The 26,503-nt window shown below is 39.4% G+C and overlaps 1 protein-coding gene across 6 annotated transcripts in view; it reads left to right on the plus strand.

The window, feature by feature from the left end:
- The window catches only part of LOC150077316 (uncharacterized), a 635,658-nt gene that overhangs the window by 175,411 nt on the left and 433,744 nt on the right, over nucleotides 1–26,503 (plus strand). Inside the window, exon 1 of one of the 6 annotated variants that reach the window (XM_090386757.1) lies at nucleotides 19,117–19,226. The exons of 4 other annotated variants lie outside the window; for them this stretch is intronic. The gene's annotated coding sequence lies outside the window, so the exon portion shown is untranslated. Of the gene's footprint in view, nucleotides 1–19,116; nucleotides 19,227–26,503 lie in introns of those variants that run through there. One more of the 6 variants, XM_090386754.1, reaches the window with a different exon arrangement.

The following is a 26,503-nucleotide window of genomic DNA, read 5'->3' on the forward strand; positions in this document are numbered from 1 at the left end:
GGCATTATCGTAGGGACAGTTTCTCTGAATTATTTATTAAAGTGCCAGCTGGAGCACTTTTCTTGAAAATAAAGGAAAGAAGTCAGTGCCTTCGTTTATATCTCCTGTTATTCTGTCTATACAATTGCCAACACACGTTTCTTTCCCTATATCATTTCCATACGAAAACCCACTCTAGTATGTCCCAGAGTATTAGCGTTACTGAATCTACGAATGATTTAAATCTACATGTAAAATGAACTTAGAGAGTCTCCAGTATGCTAATTTCTGCCAATGAATCATGCATTTGTCTCACTGTCAATAATTAGGTTAGCTTTATTTAATTATTTGTTATTTATTATTCCTTCGGTGTGTTAGGAATTCTGAACACAGACCTGTGTTTGTTTTTTTAATACATCGCTGGATAAGTTTCCTTTTATAGTCATACTTCCAGCACTATGTTATCAGTGTCCTAATCTTTCCCTGGAGCAGGACTGCTGTCTTCTACCTTTGCTGGGCTTCTCGTATCGACATTTCTAGGTGAATTCCAATGGAGTAAGCTAGGTCATTGTATGTAATTGATACAGGCCACATATTAATTGGCTCTAAAATGCCCTTGTGTATATTAAAATACTTAAAGGTAAACTATTGTGATGGCGTGAGTTTCAGTCCCATATAACTTGTTCACCGTTAACCATTTGTACTGTTGACAGCAAATTATCTTGAAATCTGCATATAATAATTGAATATTTTTATTATTATGGAGTCGCATTAGCAATTTTGACTTCAATTTTATCATTTACTAGAGAAACAAGAATAAATAGTGTATTTGGCTGTGTTATTGAATCATAATATGCATAATTCATCATTGAAATTCGCCAATCCAAAAGAAGTTTATATAATTTAGATTCAGTTCTGGACCGAAACTAAATTATCCTTGAACTCGCAGTTCCAGACGAGCGAGTTCAAGAATGTTTTTATACCCTACTTTTCTTAAAATTCGTTCAATTCTGACGATGTCAACCACTCCCAAAAAAGAAAAGAGCAATCTTAGATCATGAAGGAACCCCACTGTGCTTGACTATTGCTATTGTTGTTGTATTATGGTTTTAGGAGCATCAGCCGCTAAGGCCATATTTCTCCATATATATTGTTTGTAAATTGCATGTTCGATTTTCTGTTTACTGGATGAAAAACCCAAGTTTCATGGAGAAAAAATGTTACCTTTGCCTGAGACAGACTAACTCAGCCAAGTTGTGAAAAAGACCCATAAAATTCCTCAAATCATTGGCGGGACTCAAACTCAAGTATTTTCCAATCAGTGTGGGTGGAAACTGTGCTCATATCTTTACCCATTAGTATGGCGATACCTCTGTTCTAATCTTCATTCTGTAATCCTGTATTCTTTAGAAAATCCGAACATCAGCAACCAAAAAGCAAAATGAACGTGGACACGTGTTGTCTTATGTAGGATGTTACATAATCTCAATATCCAATGCATAGGATACACACTAGTGGCGAATACCCGCAATCCAACCTGCGCTTCACAGCAGCACCGAGTACACGTCCCACAAGACTCCATCTTTGGCCAGTTCCTACCGAGACAGATTCTCCTATCCATCCAAGCTCTAACCCTTACTCCATAAGTTAGTGAAGGATAAAAAGTACTGGCAAAAGGTCCTGCATTGTACCTCATAAGGCCGTTTGGGACTCCGATGATAAGAACACGCTGAAATTAATAAATCTTCATTGTACGCAAATTTATACCATGAAAGATGTACGAGGTGCCTTTCACCACAAACTTTTGTATAGTTTATGTTTTTTTTTTCTGATTTTAACAAATTTCCAATGATTTCAATCTTGAATAATCTGGACATCTTGAACTGTTAAAATTCCAGCCATTAGCTGGAAATTACAGTTCATCGTAAGGCAATGGACCATTTGGAATAACTTTAATGGAACGACAATGGAACCGCTTTAATTCTCAACAGATAATCGTATGTACGTAGGTTTGTATAATGTATAATACATATTAATGGTATTCTTGTAAAAATTAAATCACTTCTGTTCCATCCATCATTGAAAACAGCGGTTGGCGAATTGCATCAGATCCCAGTTTTCCAGTGAAAGAGGGATGATTAAATACTTTATACAACAGCACGAAATTCCCTCATAACGTAAGACATCGAGGCAACGTGATTAAGAACTTATTACATCTGCAAAGGTGCAGGTGCGCCAAATGAGCAAATCACGTGTCTCTGCCACTGATTGTTACATCATGACCTCGCACGTGCTTCTGTCATTGAAAACCGGCCTCTGGCGGAGAAGGATGGAAACAGAGGAGAATACAAAAGCCTCCGGGGTTGAAGCATCGCCTACCCCACCCAGCGAAAAGGGTTGACGTCCGTCAAACTTTGGGCTGAGTAGAGAACTGACTCGAGTAGCTTTGTTAGTATGGTAGGCCAGTTATTAGGGTGGGGTCGTACGCACGTCGGCGTTCTCTGGTGGTCACAGGGCCGCGTGGATACACGGTAAAGTTGCATCGCTCGGAGGCCCATCACCGGTGGAGTGTCCATTATCTCCATTGCCAATTTCGCGAGCGTTCAGCGAAAAACTTTTAATTTATCCAATACTGGAAACGTCGATAACTCTCGTAGTAGTTTAACACGAAGCGTTCAAAGTCCAAGAAGAAGAAACAATCTCTGAGAATTTCGCCCAGAAGCTGAGACTATACCAAAGTGGTAAAGTACTGCCATCTGTCAGCGTGCATTTTAAGTTAAGCACTTGCTTCGGCGCAGTGCTGGAGAAAGCCCACGATGCCACACCTAATCGGAACAATAAAATCGTTTTTCGTAATTTTTGGAAATACGTCACGTGGGTTTTGGATGTGCCACGCGATGATTTCACTTCCAGATTTTATACGATTTCATTTTTCGCGTAGTTTTCAGTTGTTTTTATAAATTACGAAACCAGTTGTATTCACTGTACCAGTTTAATCCACGTAATTAGTTTTATAAACGCTAATGATGTTTATATGACTAATATTTCACGACTTCTCTTTAGCACATACAGTATTGTTTATAGATGGTTTTTCCCTCACTGTTATTCTCTGTAAATGCGTTTAGGCTGTGTTGTTGTTGTTGTAGTTCTCGCTTATCGAATTATTTTTATTTTAATGTATGAGGAGTGTTTGAAAAGTTCCTGGCCTGAATACGAAGGGTTTATTTGAGGAATTTGAAACATGTTACTTTTCAACGTTAACAATACTGCGATGCGTTAATTCCAGCTGCGAAGAAAGTTTTATCTTGGGCTTCCAGGAATGAATCCGCTGTAGAAATGACGTAATTTTCTTGTGAGAAAATGAATGTGAGCTAGGCATTTTTTCAGATTAGGAAATAGGTGAAAGTCCGATGCTGCTAGATCTGGTGAATATGAGGGATGGTCTAAGGTTCCAAAGCTGCGCTCAATCAGTGAGTGCAGCCATAGCAATGACAAACTCGTGACCAGGTACGTTGTCCTGGTGAAACAAGGCTTCTTTGCTGATTTTTTCTCAGCATTTGTCTTTGATGTTTTCGAAAAAATGCCTTTCTGAAGGTAATCCATTAGCAACACTCCATCAGCACCCAAAAAACGATATCATCACCTTGCCAGCAGAAGGAATCAATCTGTCTTTCTTTGGAACCTGAGAAAATCTGTGTTCCATAGTTTGGACTGCTCCTTTGTCTTTGGCTGAAAGTAATTGCCCACCGTCTCATCCTTGGACACAAACCTTTCAAGGAAATTTGCTGGATCTGCTTGCAAACGATGCAAATGTTTACTTGACTAGACAACTCTTTGGGATCCATCATGCTGACACCTTTTTCGTTAGCAAGAACCTCTTTTATGTGGTAGACACGTTCAGATGAGATGCCGAAGACATTCTTTTGCCAGAAGAAAGAATTTAATGGGAAAGATGAGTAAGACTAGGACCAGGTGAACAGAGAGAAGTCACAATCAGTTCCAGAAAGAATAGAAATCAAAAATGAAGTTATTGAAGACGTGGAATTGTACAACTGTCTTTACAAATAGCTGCGACAGTGAGAAGTGGAAGGAGGCACAAGATACGATTAGTTCAGGATGGGCCGTGAAGAAGTACACTATTGCTCCAACCAACCAATAAAACTAAAGGTTCTTCACATCTTAGTTTTATTGGTTGCTTGGGGCAATAAGCACTTCCGCGTCCGCTTGTGAACTGTTTGTGTGAATGCAGCCTTACCTGAATCAGGGTATTGTGGTCCTCTGTGACAGTATAATGGTCTCGCTACTTGTCACTCCTTCGAAGAGTCCTGCGTTCGTATCTCGTCCAAGACTAGAGGAATCTTAAAGTCTCCTTCAGTCAGAGCTGGGTTTAGCCACTCTTAGGCATAGGGATTAAGGTTTCACCCTCTGAGGTAAACTGGTTTTTTAACTCCACGTACACAACCATATAATGCCCAATATGGTTTACGACATCGATGCTCCTTAGGCGCAGTGTATTGCGCCTCTCATTGCGTATGAAGTGAAACGTGCGTGCTTCGGGAACAAATGTAACAGAAGTTTCAACTAACTCAAAAAGGGACGGAAGATGGAACTAGGCATTCTCTGAATTTCAAGGCTCATCAGAAAAATAGAAAAAGAATATCAGGAAACAGGAACAAGTAAAATACATTATTCTAATGAATACGTAGTCGAAACAGCCATGGTTGGGTCATATTGATTGCAAATATGACAGATGGACTAAGACAGTCAATATGTCGAACCGATCTTCCGATAATAGAAAGAAAAAGGAAGAACAAAGCAGAGATGGGGTGATTTGGAAAATATATCGCTGTTCCACTCGTCGCAAGTCGAAGTTGAGGAATTGCTATCCACAGTTTGCCGTGTTGTTGGCTAATACACTGGTGTTCAAAGAAAGGGCATCACATAGGAATTTCACATTTCTAACCCTTTTTCGAGATGATATGTTACATTAATGACTAGCATCACAAATCTGATTGTTACTGCACTTGCCGTAACAGTCAAATGTTCTTCCCATTCTCTTTTCAGCTCAGACGAAGAAGCTTTACTGTTTTTAAGACATAAGCGCTTCAAAACACGGTCCTGTTTTGGCATAGAGACACGTTTGCATCCGGTTCCTTTTTTCTTATCAGCAGAACCAGTATTCTTGAGTTTGGAAAGAAATCCACTCACTGTCGACTGATTACAAGATACTCTATAAGCAATATAACGGGAAGAACATCCTTCCTCACGTAAAGCAACAATAGTACTCTTTCTTCGTGGCGTCCACTGCACGTAACTTGCCATCTTGACACGTGCAAGGAATGGCTGCAACTCTTGCAGAGCGTGTTTATATGACTGAAAGTAACAACTGATGCAATATTACGTCATCACCTACGCGTGTCAATCTTATCTGATGCAATCTGTAAAAAATATTGCCATATAGTTACACTATTCGGACGACAATTACGATTTTAGGGGGTGATGCACTTTCTTTGAACACCACTGTAAATCTGTATTGAACAAGCTATAAAAATAAGATTCTTTTTATACTCGTAGTGGCCACCAATTGGCTGGAAGAATTTACATCTGCAGCATAACTTGACTATGACAACTGGCAGTTTTTGTTGCGGCGCATGGATTCGATTCTCAACACGTTTATCAATGTCTGTATATGCGAGTCAAGAATCACATCCCTTACATATAATCTTTTCACACTCCGACACAGCCCCACGGTAGCTAGAGTTTGTATTTCCGTTGTAGTATATTTAAGGCGTAGTTAGCAATGTGCTTGACCTTACAACGCTGTACTGTATTTGCGTCCGCGTATATCCCCTCTCCTATTATAACCAGCCCCTCACCTGCAATTCATTTTCTTTTAAAGTTGTCCTCAAACACTACCCATAAACATCATTGATAAGAAAAAGTGTTTTTGGTGATTTTTGATTTATTCAAACACTTTGAGCATTCTTCCTAATAATTAATTCTAAAAAAGGTATTTGATAGGTGTTGTCATTTTTTGTTGGTTTACCGGAAATGCTTATGTTGAGATATATTTCACATCCTGTTCAGTCGCATTTAATTTGATGTGTCTGATTTAAATGGCCATATGATTTCATCCATTGCAGTTCTCTCTCTCTGTCCTCCCCACACCGGATGGAAAAGACCTGAGTTCGAATCTCCTCAATGACACGAGGAATTTTTTTGGGTCTTTTTCAGTCTCAGATGAGAGTATCTTGGTTTTTTTCTCCCGGAAACTCGAGTTTTTCGTGAGGCGTGAGTATGATGGCATACTGGCAAGTATCCGGACAGGGTCTTTCTGATATTGAACTGCTTCCCTGTCCTGCAGGGTAATCGATCTGTTTCCAAAAGTACTCCTCTAAGATGACGGGACATGCACTTAACCTCTGCGTTTTGTGGTGTTTAAATTATTCTCCAGTTGAGAACACAATATAGCAAGCATATAATGATGACCCAAGGAATGACATATCACTTGTTTGACTCGTTCCTGCGTGTGGCCAATGCTAGGGGAACAGTTCCTTCCTGATTGTACATCCCAATAATGAAGTTTGGTGGAGGTAGTGTCATGGTATGGGACTCCTTTCATGGTTTGGCTTGGGCCCATTAGTCGTTATCGACAAAACCATGAATTCTGTGCAACATTATGGCAATACTTCGGGGAAGGCCATACTTGCATCAACAAGACAACGCGCCATGTCCGTAACAGAGCGCTTTCAGAACTTGGGTGTGGAGAAGTTGGATTGGCCAGCCCAGAGTACTGATTTGACTCGTATCGAGCATCTTTGGGATGTATTGGATCGTTGGGTACGTGCACGTCGAGATCGCCCAAAGAACAAGGTCGAACTGGTGACTGCGTTAAAGGACGAGTGGAGTAACATATCACGTGACATTTATAAAAAGCTGGTTGAGAGTTTGACGCGAAGATTTAAGGCCATCACAAAAGCAAAAGGTTTCAGCACAAAATATTAAATGACACGATGAAAGCTTTTTTTCTCTAAAGGCAGGTGTCCTGCTATTAATGGTAGGGCAGTGTATATAGGATATACTACCACGCTCTGTCTTTGGGATGGGATGGGATTAGCCTGGAACAGATTGTTGATTTACGATTGTCTCCGGGGAACAGTGGTTCTAAATTTGATTCCCAAGAATATGTACTCCAGATGGATTAATTGTTCGCAAAGTACTGGTAGTAGAACATTTTGATGTAGAAAGAATACTGCTGCACGTGTTAAGTGTGCATCATTATTTCTGTTAATCGATTAACTTTTTATATCTATGATCTTTGGCCCCACAAAGAGAAACTCTATTTTGTAGTTAATAAGGATCCTGAAAAGTACTCATAAGACAGTATATACTTATTTACTGCGATCTTCACATAGAGTATACATTGAGTGGCAATTTTGATTATATGGCTAACGCTGATGAGAGTTAAAATTATCTTTATCTACTATCCTTCTCATTCAAATTACAAAAGGGTGGGGGGGGGGGGGTTAAGACGAGCTCCTGTGCCATAATATAACCTACCATTGAAAAGTTGGTGTAGGTTGGCTTTGCTTAGAACAATGTTAAAAAAAGTTTTGCAAATGACGTCAAAATTGCTACCGGGTATTCGTCCCTCTATTGAACCGAAGGCAGGGTGAAGGGTCAGATGTCATTATGAACTTCATTGTGTCTCGTAGTCATTACCGTTGCGTAATGTCTTCGTTAGCGGCTCACATGTGTTGATGGCGAGGGCAGTTACTGGCCACGAGGTAGTTGTGCCCATCGCTGTGTAGTTTGTATACTTGTCACTTGTTAAGTGTTTAGTGACCGTGAATAGGCAGCTTCGCGGAGACCCAGGGTTTCGTGTCCAGACCCCATTAACTACCTAACCCCACGGACTGGTGGACGGGAAGTTAACGAGGTCTACCTGTGGCTGTTAATGATCTCCGCAATATCATCGGATGGATGAGGGAGAGCATGTTGGCTGCCCTCGAGTTACTGGACTACATGATTTATTGCACCGCTAGGTGACATTAAAACGGAGACTACAACAGAGATCGGTGGCACCTCGCGCAACTCCACGCTTCACCTGCAGGCGCTAGAGAGCCCTGTGCAGAAGTAGCTGCAGCAGCAGCTCGCGGGCGGACGGACCGACGGGATACAACCACTGAGTTACGCGTTATCTTAGTTCGTCTTCGTTGTATAGAAACGCCTTGACAGACCACGCCCATCTGCACGCGAACTTTGAATGAGGACCGAGCAACAGTGAGTGTGTAGAATAATAAGGGATTAAATGGGTTGGGGGTATCAAATTTTAACTGTGATGCCTTTCGCTTGTCGCGACTTACCTCTCCTGCATCACTGACTTGGTAACGTTTGGAAAGTAAGAACCAAAAGGGTTTTTCGTTCTCATTTTATTCTCCTTTGGACCGGAGCATACTGGAATATTGTTCCAGTTCGTTAAACGCGTTGGTAAATATCCAGTCAGAGTAATTTGTGATAAGCAGAGGTGGTATAAGTGGCTCTTGGAGGTCATTATATCCAGTTACAGGTTTAACACTTTGGGGGCACTCAATTCTGAGGTCAGCAGCGGTTTATTCATAAATCCACCACTGCCTATATCATATACTTGTTCTTCTTCGGTATAATAAATATACTTCAGAACAATAAACAAATAATAATCTTTAAATAAATGAAAATCACTGATTGGACACTGCTAAATCGAAATGAATCGCTTAAAGCTATTTAATGTTCTGGATTCCTACCAGAGGCATATGTCTCTGGTAGGAATCCAGAAACGAAGTTAAAATATCCTTTAATACAAAGCAAGATAAATGGTTGACATCCTTGATCTAGACAAACGAATCCAGCAGAACTCTTCTTATTGTGATCACCTCGGGACTCAGCTAAAGTGATAACAACGGAAGAACAAGAATGCAGCTCTGTTGAACATTGTTTACTGATGGCGATATTGGGCGAAAATGTGTACACAACACCATACAAAATGGTGGAAGGGGATAGAAATCAGGCAATATAAAATACTTTAATTTGACTGTCCACTGTTTCTTTGAGAAAGTCATCACTAATAGTGATGTGTGGAAGGCACTTGGAGACTGAAGATACTTTTTGTTGCGATGATATTATTAACCCAACATATTTTCCGATACATTATGGACAATACAAAATCTAAGAAATTAAATAATTGAACTGAATGCAGTTAGAAGTTTGTAGTACCTCGCAGGAATCGTGGAATCTGGTATGGAAGATACCACTCAATGCGTTTGCTTTCTGGTGGCACAAGAAGATTTTTTTTTCATGCCAATTTGAGTGTTACGAGATTTTTATGACTATTGAGATAAAATATTCCTGTAATAAGTTTTGATCTGGAGCGAGAACTTCCGTGTGCATTCGTGTCCGTTCTCATGCCCGCCCAACTGAATGGAATGAAGTATTGTAATTACAAGTATTCTCAAGCGAATCGGTTAACAAAAGAAAGCGAAATAACCTCTAATTGGAACAGAAACTAAAAAGGAAAAAGAAACAAAAAAATAATAACTCGTGGAGAGTTGAACTGTCACGCAAATTTCCGTTTTCAACCAAGAAATTAAAATTTACTCAAATTTTCGTTCCATAATACGGATTTTTATAAAAGAAATAAATATAATCATAATTAAATATACAGAGCGATATTAATGAAAACAACATTACCAAAAAAAAATCATTTTCTTCTTAGAAATGAAGAGCAAGGGTTAGAATTCGCACGATGGCCAGGACGCATTTGATAAAAGGTTTAAAATGTTCCGAGGCCTCTTTGTTCCAACCGACTATGGAACGTTACCCAAAAATGTGCCTTGACGAAGTTTCGTCAGTTTCAAGTTTTGTTGAATGTTTCTTGGTCCTCAAAACAATTCTAATCCTTCTTCCTCTTCATTCTAAACAACAACAAAAAAAAAAAATAGTCTTGATTATTATCCCTGTACTTGAATGCATATCGATCGCAGAGAGAGAGAACGAAATGGCAGTAAATAACTAGTACTCCTCGAAAGTAGATCTGACCATGACTAACCATTTGTCAATTGTTTGGAGAGGTTCTAGTTCAAATCTCGTCAGATATTGGAAAATTGCTTATAGACCTTATCAATTGGGCTGGTCAAAATCTGCTGTACAATTTTCGGGACCCGAAGGGACACTCAGGTAGCTGTATCCTTCCAGAGGATGCAATTATCAAATTAAACAAAGTTGACAAGTCTGCAAGTGTGTATATATATATATATATATATATATATACACACACTGTCCTACCATTAATATCCGGACACCTGCCTTTAGACAAAAAAAAAAAAAAAGAAAAAAAAAAGAGCTCTTATTGTGTCTTTTAATATTTCGTTGTTGTTTGTTGTTTTTTTTGGAGCATTAGCAACTAAGGCCATATTGCTCTGGGATATGCGGTGGTCATTCCTGACCTTTCCGCATCCTCCGTATTTGGTGATGACGGGCTCGAACCCTGGTCTAATCAAGAAGCGTGTGCTACGCACTGCTGCTGCTCCTTCCCACCTGGCTACGGAGGCGCCTTTATTATTTCGTGCTGAAACCTTTTGCTTTTATGACGGCCTTCAACCTTCGCTGCATATTCTCAACCAGCTTTTTATAAATGGCAGGTGATGTGTTCCTCCGCTCCGCTTTTAACACAGTTACCAGTTCAGCCTTGTTCTTTGGACGATCTCGATGTGTACGTACTCGACGATCCAGTACATCCCAAAGATGCTTGATAAGGTTCACAGATCAATTCTCTGGGCTGGCCAATCCAACTTTTCCACACCCATGTTCTCAAACCACTCTGTTACGCCCCAAGTAGTATGGCATGGCACGTTGTCTTCTGATACAGGTATGGGCCATCCCCGAAGTATTTCCATAATGTTGGAAGTGCATAATTGTCCAGGCTGTCCTAGTATTGCACAGCATTCATGGTTTTGTCGATAACGACTAATGGACCCAAGCCAAACCATGAAAGGAGCCCCATACCATGACACTGCCTCCACCAAACTTCATTGTTAGGAGGTACAATCAGGAAGGAACTGTTCCCCTGGCATTCGCCACAACCAAAACGGCCATCAGACTGGTAGAGTGCGAACTTCGACTCGTCTGTCCATAGGACTGTTTTACACTTCTCAACAGTCCAGGATTCGTGCTCCTTACACCATGTTAATCGGCGTCTAGCATTTGTTGAGATGATCAATTCTGTTGAACTGTTGAGGTAATTCCGTTGAACGTATCATCTTGCATGCCCACTTTTGAAATTGTCTGTTCGAAGCCCAGTGTGTATATTTATAGCAGGTTTTGTGACGTGTTATATGCATAGGACCCGTTTCCTCATCAATGGAGGGGTGTCCAGATATTAATCAGGTAGGTAGGGCAGTGTATATATTTGCATATGCGCCGATTGCCTTCACCATATCTGTCTGTCCATCCGCATATAACAACTCGACTCCCAGTGGATGTATTTTCATGAAATTTCATATTTGGGCCTTTTATAACTATTCGTGTGTCATTCCAAATTTAATTAAAATCATTCATTATTCTGTCGTAGCCATGGGCCACGACAGAATAACGAATTACTAATTCCAAAAATTTTAATTAAATAATTAATAACTTAAATTTTCTTAAAACTGATAAGTATAAAAATTTGCATAGCTGGAATTCTACTCCAATAACAAATCTTGCAAGCTTTACTTATCGGATTTGATTTGCCTCCAGTCCCGTTCACCAGCAACGTCATTTTGAGTTGGCAAAAAGCTGATAGGCTTGATGGCAAGAAATCTCCAGGTCCTGATGGCATGTCTCCTCTTCGCCAAACCTGTTCTCCTGAGTTTCCTTCTGTTCTACGTCGCCTTTATACACTCTTTTTTTTTTCTACATGAAAATTTGCTCATACTAGCCAGTTTCAAAAAAAAAAGATGACATGTTCCTCCCTTCTAATTATCGTTCCATTGCACTTATCTCTACTCTTTTCAGACTAATATAAAACAGAATAGAGAATAGAGAATTCATCAACTGCCAACTCTTAAACTAACTCAAAATCTGTAAGTGATTTCCAATAAGGATTGCATTACTGTCGATACACTGGTGATATTTGATATATGTTACTCATCTTTGGACAATTTCGGTGAAACGAAAGCAGTTTGCTCTTGATTTTTCCAAGGATTTTGATTGTGTTTCTCATCAAGTTTTTTTGAACAAGCTTCCATCTTATGGTAAGCAATTGTCTTTTTTGACCATTCACTACGGTTGATGGCTCTCTGTCTTCAATTAATCTAGATGTTTCCCATGATTCGGTGCTCTCTCTCTCTCTCTCGTATATTAATGACCTTCTTCCACTGACTGGAAATCCTATCCATTGTTTTTCCGATGGTAGTTCACGACATTCCATCTTACACTTTGAAAAATCGTTTCATGCGGTAAGAGATTCGATCTGTTGAATATCCACCATTTCCGATTATTTCAAGCTAATTAGGAAGAAAACTTAGTTCACTTCAATCCTTCTAAAACTCAGTTCTGTTTTCTTTCTTGTAAAATTAACCCATTTGGTCCTTGAGGTTTCTCACTAATGTTCCATGAGGTATAACAAGCTAAGGTTTTCAAAACTACTGGGAATCAAAAACACTGATATGATGGGAGTGATATTGAGTGGGCCGAATTTCGGTTAAATCCGGTCGTTTTGCAAAACTAGTTCCTCTGCTCGCACCGTCACAATAGTGGGGCTGTTAGCAACCTTGAGTAAAACCCCCGTGTGCAATTCCTGAAATATGGCAGTACACTAGGATTATCACCCAGGTTGAACCAACATAAGCAAGGGTCGAGATGTGATTTCCACACTACAATGAATCCGCTCATCTGTGTTACCAGGTATTACCAGATGGCAGATGACTCTCATTAACCGGTGCAATACCACAACTTTGATTATTAGAGGGCTGAAATGGTGAAATCCATGTTTATTCTCCAAAGAAAAGCTCTGGCAACTCCTACCTCTTCCATCATGTAGTATGATTGATGTCTTTTGAGATTATGATGGTAATCATGGTAAGAATCAGTCGTCCTTACATTTCGAGGGCACAACTCTAAAACAGTGTCGTAGGCCGGCCGCTAGATATTCCACCGGACCGAACCTATTGGTAAATATAGAAGGAATCCAGATCAGCTATACATCATGAATAGTCAGACTATTCATGATGTAATAGAACAAAAAGAAGTGAATCTTCCAAAAACTTCCTTATTCATTTCAGAGATATTCGTGGTCTCAGTTCCAATCTTAATGATGTCCAATTCTGCCTACAGCCTGCGAACCCTGACTTACATTTTCGATCAGAATCTCAATTATCCGTTGTCTCAACCACTGCTCATCTCAATTGTCCTAATTATTCGCTATACGATTCCTTTCACCTCAAAGGTGATACTTTTATATAGGTCTACTCTGATGTTCCCTATCAGAGACAAAACTTAGTAAATTGGAATCTCTCTCTCTCTCTCTCTTTTGATCTTTTCTGGCTTAGAATCTCTTTACCCCGGTGTGTCATCTGCTGCCTCTATCGTTCTCCCAAATGCACTAATCATTTGGAACTCTTTCACTTATTTTCTTAGGAACTGGTGATTTTGTTGATCACGATTCCAGCTGGCTTCCGTTGTTTTCTAGCCATACAGAGCTGCGAGGCCATCAGTAACGGCAAAATCAGTTATTAATGGTCTCGTACAGACATCGTTCATTTACCCGCAAGAATATCAGACAATCCTAACTACACACTTAACATTCTTGATTTTTTTTTCTCTTGAACAACTCTTCAAAGTCCGCGATGAAGGTGTGTGGTCTAGGCACCTCAGATCATAACTCGGTGATGGTTTCTTCTTCAATAGACTTTCTCTCTCGTGCCTGTGCTCAGCGTATTCTTTGACATTACGAGAATGCGAATGGGATGATCTGAGAGATTTATATTCTTGTTTTCCTTGATTAGATTACTGTCTTAAATCTTTTGATGCAGTGTTTGCTCAGATCGTGCTAGTGAAAATATCCTTGTAGGGAACGAATCTATTTTTTCATACTCCATCTTAAACTCTCGGCCTTTATCTTGACTCTCCAATAAGTGTGCTAAGGCTGTTCAAGATAAGAATGTTGCATATCGCAAATTTCTGCCTATACTAAATCTCTCAAAAATTGCAAAGCAGTTATTAATCAATCCAAACTACATTGTCTGCACTGGAAGCACAACAGTATCGTCACTACCCTTCCCACATCGGGTAGAAAAGGCCGGTTCCTTGTCCATGAGGAACTTTTATGGGCTTTTTTTTCACTCTGTGGCTGAGTTAGTCGGTCACAGGAGTAGATAGCAAAGTTTTCTCCCCGGAAACTAGATTTTTCGTCCAGAAAACAGGCAAATCGACCAGAGAACACACGCAGTTCACGAACAAAACCCACTTGAGCAGATGAAGGAAAATTCCGGGTGGCCCTAGTGTGACATTTTATTATTTTATTTTTGTCCGAACTACATTTTGAACAAGCTAAGAGTAGAAAACTGGCTTCTTGTCCAAACGGTGGTAGGGCATTCTTTCCAAAGCCTTTAGCTGCAACCTTTTCCCATCTTTATTCCCACTTCTTTAAGACCTGATGGTTGTATTGCCTCGTTAGCTAAAGATAAAGCCAACTTACTAGCATACTACTTTCCTTCTAACTCTTGTATTGACGATCTTGGTAAGCTGCCTCCTACTATACCCAGTATGCTCCACTCAATGCCTTCTGTGGTCTTCCGTCAAAAGGATGTTATAGGGGCATCAGTGACTTAGGCCATATTGCGCTATATATAAATACAGTATTATGTCTGTGAATTGTGCGTGTTCTGTAATAGATATGCTGTTTGCTGGAAGAAAAACTCAAGTTTCCGAGAGGAAAAAATGCTATCCTCACCTGAGACAACTTGATTCAGCTTGATTCAGCCATGTTATGAAAAAGGTCCATAAAAATTCCTCACATCATCGAAAGGATTCAAACTCAGATCTTTTCCGGCCCGTGTGGGGAGGAAGGCGATTCTACCAACTGTGCAATCCGCCAGGGGAAACTTTCGCCTGATACCAAGTAACTCACCCCACGTTGCGAAAAAGGTCCATAAAATTTTCTCACGTCATTGATGGGATTCGAACTGACGTCTTTTCCACCTGGTGTGGAGAGGGTGCAGTGATTATACCAACTGTGATACCCAGCAGGACTGTCAGAAGAATTTTGAAGTCTTGATGCCTAGAAAGCTTCATGTTCCAAATGGTATTTCTTCATTTGTTCTCAAAACTTGTGGTTCTGAGCTTACTCCTGTTCTGTACCGGCTTATTGCTTTTTCCTATTCCACTAGTGTTTTTTCCCGTCTGCTTAGAAATTTGTTCATATTCAGCCCGTTCCTAAAAGGAGGATCATGAATTCCTCCCTTCTAATTATCGCTCTATTGCACTTCTACTCTTTCCAAAGTAATGGAGAGTACTAACCGCCAATTACTAAACTATCCTGAAACCTTCCATCTCATTAATGATCGCCAGTATGGATTCCGTCACTGTCGATCCCATGGTATTATTTTGACTTATATTAAACATCTATGGACAAATTCAATGGAAACCTTTGAGGGAATGTCAAGAAATCCCTATTGACATTTCTAAGGCTTTTGATCGCGTTTGGCATAAAGATCTTCTTAACAAGATTCCATTTTACGGATTGCAGATTGCTTTTCCAATTGGGTATTCAGTTTTCTCTCCCTCTCTCTCTGACCGCTCTCTACCAATGATGGTAGATGGCTCTTTATCTTCTAACTTCTCCACTAACGCTGGTATTCTCCAAGTTTCACTTCTTTCTCCCCTTTATTCCTCTTATATATTAATAACCTTCTTCCACTAACTGGAAATCCTGTCATAGTCTTGCTAATGATAGCACCTTGCATTCCACCTTATAATTTGAGAAACCTTGCTCGGCACAAACAGCTTTAACTTCTCAAATATCCACCAACATTACCTTAAATGTTCTCCAATGGAGCAAAGATAACTTAGTGAAATTGGATCCTTCTAAAACTCAGTCCTTTCTTATTTTTAGCAAAAAGGAGTCCACAGCTCCTATGCTCATCTTCGATGACACTCAGATCAAATCAAATATATCTATTAGAGATTATGCTGACTTCTAATCTCTCTCTTGGCATAAGAACATCACAAACATAGCTTCCTCTGCAGCTAAGAAACTGGGTTTTCTCTTTTCCTCCCGGTATTACTTTTCTTCCAAACAGCTGTTCGCTCTGTACAAATCTCAAATCCACCGTGCCATGGAATATTGTTCCGAAATCTGGGGTGGTGTCCGTAAAATCCTTCTCAAGCGTCTAGATTATATATAAAATATAATCTTACAAAGTCTCTCTCACGAATGTTCAGGTTTTGCTGCATGCTTTTCCTATGGATTTTCAGCTGTTTTTTTTTCTGAATTAGCATCTGTAATTCCACCTCTCTTTTCCAAACATGCACCTCAATCTGTCAATATGTACAATTTTGACAGATTGAGGTACTTGATTGTCCTAAAAACATACAGCGCAAAAATTAATATTTATTACGTATCTAATTGTGCTGTTAAGCAATAAATTGTTTAACATCACATAAAATAATTCATTTACAGTTAAATCAATACTTCAAACTGAAATTCTTCAAATTGAAAATTTCGCAGATTATCGCAAGAGTCCAGAGTTGACCTAGATCCGCTGTGCAGTCGCCTGCTGTCTGTTTTGTTGCTAACCGCGTTAAAACAAGACCTACAACGTCCTAAATTGAGAAGTGGTTTTTATTCTTCGAATGCAAATGAAAACGCGAATATGAACACCACTTAGAACAGGAGTTAAAGGACTTTATGACTGGTTAACTCGCGAGAATATTATCGTTAATTTTATTTAGCAATCACGCGAGCTTGAACCACGGGCAGCTCATACATGTGTACAACTGCGTTCACGTGCTGACTACTCGCCCATCAGGCTTAGATCTTGTATTACCCATCCAGTAGTACACACATGTTCAATCCTGTTCAGGTGAATCCTGTTCCCTCTGCACTAATCATAGCCCTGATTGAAGAGGCGTTTAAGAATTACTTCAATTTCCGACGAGATTCGTACCCAGACCTCTGCAAACGAGGTTGTGCGAAGCCACTATGCCTTCACGAAGTACCTAAGGCCACGAGGCGTCGATATAAGTCTGTAAATTGCGTGTGTCCTAGATCGTTTTGCACGATGGAAGAAAAAAAACCATTCACTCTGCCCGAGACTGAATAACTCGGCCGCTGTTCCTAATCACTGTGCCAGTGATGATTGGGAATAGAAGATTAAACAAAGAGAGTAGCAAATTTCAGACTTATTGGCATTGTATATCATTTCAGATTTTTAAAAAAGAAATGTGGTAAACTTGTTTGATTCGCAAAACTGTGGAAGGAAAATTAAGGTAATATTCACCAACGGGGTTTGTCCACCGTATGAACAAAGCCCATCGGTTTGGTCACTCTAATCAACTTCGGCTTCGACTAAAATCGAGTCCACTCTGTTCTGAAACAGTAATAGGAGAGAGAAGCTGCACTGAGTGCTTTATAAAATAACAAAAAGATCTATTGCTTCTCTCAAAGTGAGCTCACCAACCAAATATCAATGAATCTAACTTATAAACGCCATCATTTCTATAATACAAATACCACGTCTTCCGAAAAAAACAAACGCGGTTTAAAATTGATTTTAAACCGCCCCTCCCGGATACTTTTCTCGCAAATTGTTTCTCTTGCTGCATCGGATCGATCCCATTTTTAAATTCTTACATCTTTATATCGTAATAAACATCCATTTAGAGAATATAAAACGAAGAACTTTTGCTTCTGTTCCCCATCCGGCTGCACTCCATCGTTATTCGACCAAGTTGTACTCACTTTATTACAAAAGTCATTAAAAAACGTCCACAACCGGTCGAGAGGATTTTTTTTATTTTATCGGGCACATGTTAGAGCACGAGAGGATTCTTAAGTGTAAACCGCGGCATATCTCCATTAGCTGCTTTGATTTAAAACTGCGATTAAGAACAGATGGTTCCGATGACAACCCGCTCATCTTTATCCTTGTTTTAGGTCATCGGAGCGAGCTGATTAAACTGACCTCGCGTTCGTAGCAGCCACGTGTCAGACGAAACTTCTTGAATATATTAAGGTGCCGCCGTGTGTGCGTGTGTGTGTGTGTGTGCGCGCGCGCGCGAGCGCGCGAAGCGGCCTAGCAGGTATCAAACCGTGACAGGTAGTGGTATTCGCCCTCGAGGCTTTCCATTAGCTCGGGCTCGAGGAAGAGACGGGTGACGCGGCCTTTCCGTCACTGCTGGCGACACTACACATCGTCCCATTACCGCCATAAGTCGTAATAAGCAACGTTCGTGCCAGACGCGGTTTATCCCACCAAAAGTTGAGCTCTCATCCGTCCCTCATTCGCCGAGACAAACGGGGAGAATGTAAACAGTAATATTCGGTGGCCATGGTTACCCTTTAGGCCGATTATCGCCCGTGACTCCCCTCGTCCCTTCCTCTCCCCGGGGCTCGAAGCGTCGTCCCCTTCCCACCCTTTTCGAGCTTTGACTTTTCCTCGGCAGCCAGCTACAACGACAAGAATCATCATCTTCGGCATGATTTATGGAAGCCGTTTCCAATCCTGTGGCAGGCCGGGCTGCCCGGGGACAGGTGGGTTACAAGCAGTTTGCGAGCGGACCTCTCGCCCGCCGCGTATCCAAGGACTCGCCCAGGTCACCTCTGACATTGTTGTCACGAGCACTTCTGACACCCCAAGTTTTCGAGATAAACGCGGATAGAAAGTGTCTCGCGATTTGTGCGCTTTCCGGTGTTCGAGCTCGTTTGGGCAAAAGACGGACACGGTGGCTCCCTCTTGTGGTGTCGACGATCGACGACAGAATTCGAAATAACGAGCGGTGTACGAGTGAGAGTAGTACACGCCCCTCGCTAACGCAGCCCCGCCGCGGGACCGTCCGTTCCGCTCGCGTCACTTCAACACGTGCCAACGGCCTACCAGTAGACACTCACTACGGCTAAGAGCGAACCATGTGGTCTTCGTTAATGGTTAGTCTGCATTGGCAAAGTTGAACATTGTGGGAATCTTGGGATAATTCCAGAACTCTCATATTGGACATCCAGACGGAACAAGGTAGGGAAAAGGAGTGTTGGATCTGCTTCCTGCTTATTACTACCTGTACCTATGATACTTGAGCCAGTTAGGGTTAAGTAATGAATGGTTGAGGCCTTTTTTCTTTCTACTTCCGTCTCCCAGTGTTCTGCTTACTTGTTTCCGCTACACTGTAGCCCTCTATATATTGTCTCGAAAACTTTTGTCAACCAACTGTGACGTTTTACTTCCTTCCTTTCTCACCCACATATTATACGCGCGTTATTTATGACGTGTAGATGTCACGTTATGGAAGTTATCACCTGCTGCGTTAATCTGCAATTTTCATCAATTCTTAGAATCCGATCTGGACTTTCGCTTTTAACTTCGAGCTTCGCATCTCAGTAATAATTGTTATAGAGCGCTGTATCTAGTTATAAATTTTATTTTAAAAAAAATCTTATCCCTTCCGATACCCCTCGATAGCCTCACTTTGAATATGGCATCGTTTGTCACATTCTGAAATACCACAAATACCAGACCCCGTTCATCAACACTTCCAGTAATTTTAATCCTTCAATCAATAAAAATCGTAGATTATTTCCCAATTTGGCATTGTTTATGCACACTATTCTAACTCTGAATGTTTGTGCGCACAATATTAAGTTTGATGGCGAAACGTCATATATTTAAAGATAATTTTTCTTGTCTATATATATATCTGAGAAATTGTACTTCGCTATTTTACATTTTTACCTTTTCTGTTCCCCCTTTTAACATTCCGTCTATTTAAACCTTTTTAAAACATTCTAAGAGGCTGTCGAAGTCCAGACTGTGTTAATTTCTGATTGAATTCGGATGTTAATAGCTTTGTAATCGCAATTTTAATGTTTAAATGGATTTTTTGTATACTTCTATTACTGAACTTAACGATTTTTATACAAAATGGCTTGTTGCGTAAATTATCAGAAGCAAACTCTCTTCCTAATGCGGTATTCTGTAGCGGCTCATCAGCCTCCTTAAGCTTCATTTAAATGCCCTATTGATTAGTGCAGAATCTCGTGAGAATGTCCTATTTTTTGATTATTGATTGCTGCGTGTTCGTGTTTGTGTGTGCTTTTGTTTTCTTAATATTTTGTACTGCATTAGATACAATTAACGTATATTATAATATATCCTCTATCAAAGCTTGTGATAGAGGAAGCACAGAGCCACATAGCCCGACTTCAATAGGTAGAGTTCTACCGATTATCAACCTAATAAACTGATGGCAATTTATAATGCGTATTTATTCGATTAAACGCTGTTTTTAGATAATCGCGAATGCTGTTCACGCGATAAAAGTGTCATGAAATTAAATAGCATAAGCAACAATAAATAACATTTGAAAAACGTGAAACTGTTCTGTTGCTTATCAACACTTCTTTGTATCAGTGTTATGGTTAAAGCGAAAGTTTTCTAGTTCGCAGCTGCAGGTTTTGATCCTCCTCTGTATAATATTGCTTTATATTTCTACGTTTTTATTTTAGCGTAATTTCTTTTTATTCTCTTTGTAGGGTAGAACTAATTCGTCATAAAAACAAGGGAATAGTGAACTGATACGTACGTTAATAACTCAAACAGAAAGAAAACTATCAATTATTACTTTTTTTTAATTATTTAAGCTTTGATAAGCTTAAAAAGTATGAAACATATACGTGACTGCATGCATCAGGGATTGAACAACGAGTCTAATAATGAATATTATCGCTGAATAACTCTGTCTCAACGTTCTTACAGCGAATTAGTTTAGAAATATTGAAAACAAATTAAAAAAAAAAGAAATAGAAAATGAAACAAAACTAAAAGCTTAAAAAATAGTGAAATACCATATCTTCTGTCCCTGGCCCTTACGATGGGGGAGCGTACGTCGTAACCCCTAAGAGCCACGGGTGCTGATAAGAGTAAGAGGCAGCGATAAGAAGAAAGCAACCATCCTTCCTAGATTTTGTCGGGGGTGTCTGAATATGGGGCTTGGTCAGTTTCGCTCTCGTGAAGTTTAAAATAAATCGGACGTCTCCGATTTAAGCGCCAGAGCACTTAAGGCTATGAGGAGTTGATACATTGTGTCTGTAACTACCCGTATTCTTTGGCCACCTTGCCGTTTGCTGAATTGAGAAAATTAAGAATATATTATAGCATAATATAAAACAATATTCTCTTAAGACAATGGCGAAGATATTTATTCTTATAATAAATGGATTTTCTGTTGTTTATACCTGGACTTTCACGTGAAACACACGGGCCCGGTCATGTTTCTAAAATAATCATGGTTTTAATAAGAAGGGATCTCAAAATCCCTCAGATTTAGATCCGTTAACTGGATGTCGAAGACTCATTAATTCCTTGCATATCGATATTTTCTGGAATCCTCTTCATTTACTCTGCTTGGGTTCCGATATTTCTGCACCAGCAAGTACATATCTTTTGCATCAGTTGGTTTTTCATCGAAATTTTTGTATCAGCTTCTGCGGTGCTGTGTGAATATGCTGTGCAGCTTATATTAGAACTGTGGCTGAGCAATACCCTGAAATGTCCTTCAATGGGTATTGGTTATCAGAGAACGCAGCTTCATATTTGGCTCCCACTAAACTTTTAAAGACACCCGTAAGAGTTTTAAACTGCTTTTAGTTTCTCCCTTTGAGATGGTCCCTTTTGACAGCAGGGCCCCAATTGCAGAGTTTTGCATTGAGACCGCTGTTCATCGCGACTGGAATCGATCATTACTGATTGTTGATGCGCCAGTAGTTTAGGATTTGGTAAGTTCGTGAATTTCTTGTGGGGAAAGGCATTTGTTTATCATAAATATCTAGGTTTAGTTCAGCCTAAAAGTTAGGCTGAACTAAACTGAATTTTCTAGGATAATTTTAAAGTTTCCTGAAGATACCCAGCAAAAATCAAATAAGCATATGAAGCTCTGGATTCAACTTTTGCAGAGGTAGAAGGCTTCGATAATCATGCTACTCGTGGGCTCTAGTTTACGTTTGAGTTCTTTTGGATTTGCTTGGATACCACGAAATCTAGGAGTTACTACATCCTGCTTGTAAATTGCGTGTATTTCGTAGTTGGTTTGCAGTATAAAAACTCATAATTTTCGGGAGGAAAAGCCATGGTCTTCTTTCGAAGTGAACAAACTCGGCTGCAGAGTTAATAAAAGGCACATGAAAGTTCCAGGCAAATGCAGGCCTTTTCCATCGGTACGCCAGAATAGTGACGCTATCTACCGCGAGGACTAAACTCTATATGCAGACTTCATTTTTGTAGTAAACATGCTTTTGCAGTATGGTTTTTAGAGCATTAGTGACTAAGGTCGTATTGCTTCTGTATATTGTCTGTAAATTGCGTCTGTTCTGAGGTCAATTTTCTGTTTGATGGACAATAATCCATGTTACCTCGCCTGAGACCGACTAACTCAACCACATTGTGAAAAGGCCAATCAAAATTCTTCCCGACATCGACGGGATTCGAACTCAGGTCTTTTCCCGGTGTTTGGAGGACAGCGATTCTACCAACTGTGCTACCCACGAGGGCAGGAAACATGCCATGTACTTTCGTTTCTTTTTGACATTTTCAATTTCAATTAAAACAACCTTATTGCAGCTTGATATAACTTGTTTATTTCAGTACTTTGCTTCTCGGAATTCCGTGCTAAGTTTCATCATCGGTGTAGTTCAGATGATGTCTGACGCTTCAGTATCATTTTAGATAATGCTCATTATTCTACACGGTTTATTTTTACTATCTTGCACAATAATCACGACAGTATATTTGTTTATTCTCCTATAATACAGATATCTACTTGAATTTTTCATTTTCTTGGTATTGCCATCTTCTGCACGTAGATTTATCTATTTGATCCTATTTATCGTTTTCATCATCATCAGCCATTTTCAATCCACTGCAGGATGAAAGCTTCTCCAGCAACTTTCCAGTTCCTTCTCTTTTGTGCAATGGCCATCCATTTACTACCCACAAACTCGTGAATTTCATCTATCCATCTCCGCCTTTGTCTTCCAGGTTTTCTTCTAGCTCCTCTTGGGTACCATTCTGTTATTTTCTTAGTCCATCTGTCATCATGTCTTCGAGCTTTGTGTCCTGCCCAAGATCATTTTAGTTCTTTAGTTTTGATAAGAATGTCCTTTACTTGAATTTGCTGCCTAATCCATGTGTTTCTCTTCTTATCTAACAGTCTCATTCCCAATATAATTCGTTCCATTCTTCGCTGTGTAGTTCTCAGCTTTATCGTTTTACTTCTTATTAATTGTGCCCTATATTATGACGCCTTTCTCCATCTAACAGAAACGACACACTGTGCAGCATAATGAGTACAACTGTCCGGCAGCTCTTCTCTTTCTCACTCTACTGAGAAAGAATAGTGATTGGATAACAGTTAAACATAAATAAAGCTGTGCAAGTGCCTTAGAATAATTGTAATTATGCAACGTAAAGATACCTAATTAGCCAATCTAGGAATAGGCGCCAATGGACCAGTAGGCTTCCAATGGAAGCGTAATCTAAATTGTACCACCAATGGAAATCCACAAGACTAACAATAATAGCGGTGGGCATAGGTGTAGATGGAACCTTTTGCTTTTGCCTGTAATGCTCTGTATAGCCTTCTAATAAGTTGAAGTATTGGTTGAAGAACTTTTTTTCTGGATAACCGCCATAATTTCGTTTATAGGCGAATGAATTCTAGTTTTTTTTTGCTGGTAAAATCCCGTTAAGGTGATCACGATGGCCCAGAACCTCTATCATCGTTATCATATAGGTTCTGAGTCTCAGTGGTTCAACCTGATTCCAATTTCAAACTGGACTCGTGATAACAATTTAAAATAAGTATAATGTTTATTATATTTTGCACTAATCGAATTGCTACATATAAAATAGCACTGAAATTAGATTAAATGTATTCGCCAATGATTTTGATCAGACTTCTTGACACGAAACGAAAGGGGATGCAGAAGAAGAATGGCGAATGACATCAGGCTGCGATCTTGTGTAATATAAATGAATTCCAGACTGCTCGCATGATTTCTGTAGATTTCTTTCTCATATGTTTATTATTTTTCTCTCATTCTTTCTTGCTTCGTCTTTTCTTTACGCTACTTCTTTAAGGAATCCATTTTTCGCATATTTTCCTCTTTCCTTACTTCCTAGGCTACTTTTTTTTTTTGCCTCTCTCAATGGTGTGAACACATTCAGTAGTTTTGGCCGTTAAGTTCACCTGTTCCTAAGAAATGCAGGCATGTTTTGATGTTTTCAGAGTCATGGATAATGTTCCTACTCCCTAAAGAACTCTAGAAGCTACCTGCTGTAGTTGTAACATACTCTGGCCTACCTGTGTTTCTTATACTCTAGGCGGTAATACACGAACACCGCCAGTCAGCAAAGTACTTTGCTGGCTTCTGTGTCCCCCCTCTCTGCTCGTATGTCATCTGTTGGATACAATGATGGCCCTGGAGTAGACATCACTGTTTCTTCGCAGCTATAAGACTGCGAGAAAACATGAAACTAGAATACTTTACGTATGAAAAAAAAAAAGGAAAAAAGCGAGATGTGTGAGGCTATTTTGTCACAAACAAAGGGCTGCGAGAACAAAATTCTCTAGGTATGACTGAAAAGAGGTGTATAGTGCGCATTTCGGGCTTTTTATATTCCTAAAAAAAGTAGTGTAGTCATATGAGTAGACAGATAAACTTCTTGACCACATCACTGCCTTAGATACCTATTTATAACTTCTGTTTTATACATGTGAAAAGTGGATATGATGCGCGATAAGCGTAGGTTAGATTGATGAAAATATGTTATTTTGTTTGTTGCTGCCGGTTAAAAAGTAATAATAATTAAAAATTTATTCTTTGCAATTTAATGAACGTGTACTTCAAATATTCTTGCAATTCTAATAGAAAATTGAAGTTCCTTTATAAGAACTCAGCAGTAATGGAATCGTGAAGTGCCTAATAATAATAACAAGAAGTGAAAGAAATGAATTCTGAAATAACGAATTCAAATGAAATTTAAAATCACCTCAAATTTATTTAATAAATTGTTTGTTGGCATATGCAGACTGACAAATTAATGTAAATCAGCTCTCCACTCACTTCTGGTGCTATTTATGACATGGCAATAACTTATAAAGATAGCCAGTGCGCATCATTGTGGGGTGGATGGGGGTGGAAATAAAAGCTGCATATCATTAAAAAAAAACGTTTGCAACGCAGCAGTATACGAAAACATACAAATAGACACACCGAATGTCTTTGCATCCACGCGCTTAAAAGTCTTGTCTTTAATTCTCGTCAGCTGTTTAATAAATAAATGGACAGCGATAACTGCGGGCACTTAATGGACAGATTATTATTATTTGCGTTAAATAAATTCACCGTTTATGCTAAGGGATGGGTTAGAGGACAGGATAGAGGGAATGCAAGAACATTGCCGTATTTAGCAGTCACATGAGCTAGAAACAGGGTGAGCTGGGAATGTTCTGGTAGAGTACAAATAAAACTGAAGCGGTTAAGTTTGCTACGATATGTAAATACAGTGGTTGAGATCTACTTAAAAGACAAGCATCGAATGGATTCTTGTCAACAATTTTAGTCTTATTGTGAACGTAAAATCCATAAAAGTGATTTTTAACTACTAAAATTATTTAATCAGGGAGAAAATTAATGATCCGAGAAGCCGTTACTGAAATGTAGAGTTTATAGTCGAAAATGGCGTATAAAGTAAATATTTCGATGCTGTAAGAAAAAAAGTTTCGATTTGATTTTGCATTTAAGAGAAAACAACTGTTGATGCGTCTTCAGATAAGTGATTAATACATTCCCTAGATACAGTGTTTGGTTTCAGACAATGTACTCTTATTTGATTTTGTTTTTTTATTTAAGTATAATGGTGTTTGCTTGTTGGGAAATAACGGATGGTACGAGATCCAAAACAAACAATTTGTTTCAATGAAATCGCAAATGCTTTATAGTTCTCATCTAATTTTTAATAAGTTAATATCGGATATATCTTTGAGCCTTTAGGGTCTGTGTTGAGTGCCAAGAGAGAGACACATCGAGAGAGAGATTAATGCATTGTAGATGTTAAGTTCATATTTAAGGGATATAAAGTAGAAAAAATAAGCAACAGATAAAATAAGAACGTAGTAAAATTAATGGAATATTGAGGTTCTCATGCGTGCAATGCGTCACATTTTTAAGCATTTTTAATTGAATGTTGGCTATTTTAAAATATTGAAGATGTCAGTCTAAAAACCCACAAACGATTCT

Source organism: Mastigoproctus giganteus, chromosome 12 (assembly GCF_048544385.1).
Source record: "Mastigoproctus giganteus isolate SK-2022 chromosome 12, ASM4854438v1, whole genome shotgun sequence".
Taxonomy (NCBI): Eukaryota; Metazoa; Arthropoda; class Arachnida; order Uropygi; family Thelyphonidae; genus Mastigoproctus; species Mastigoproctus giganteus.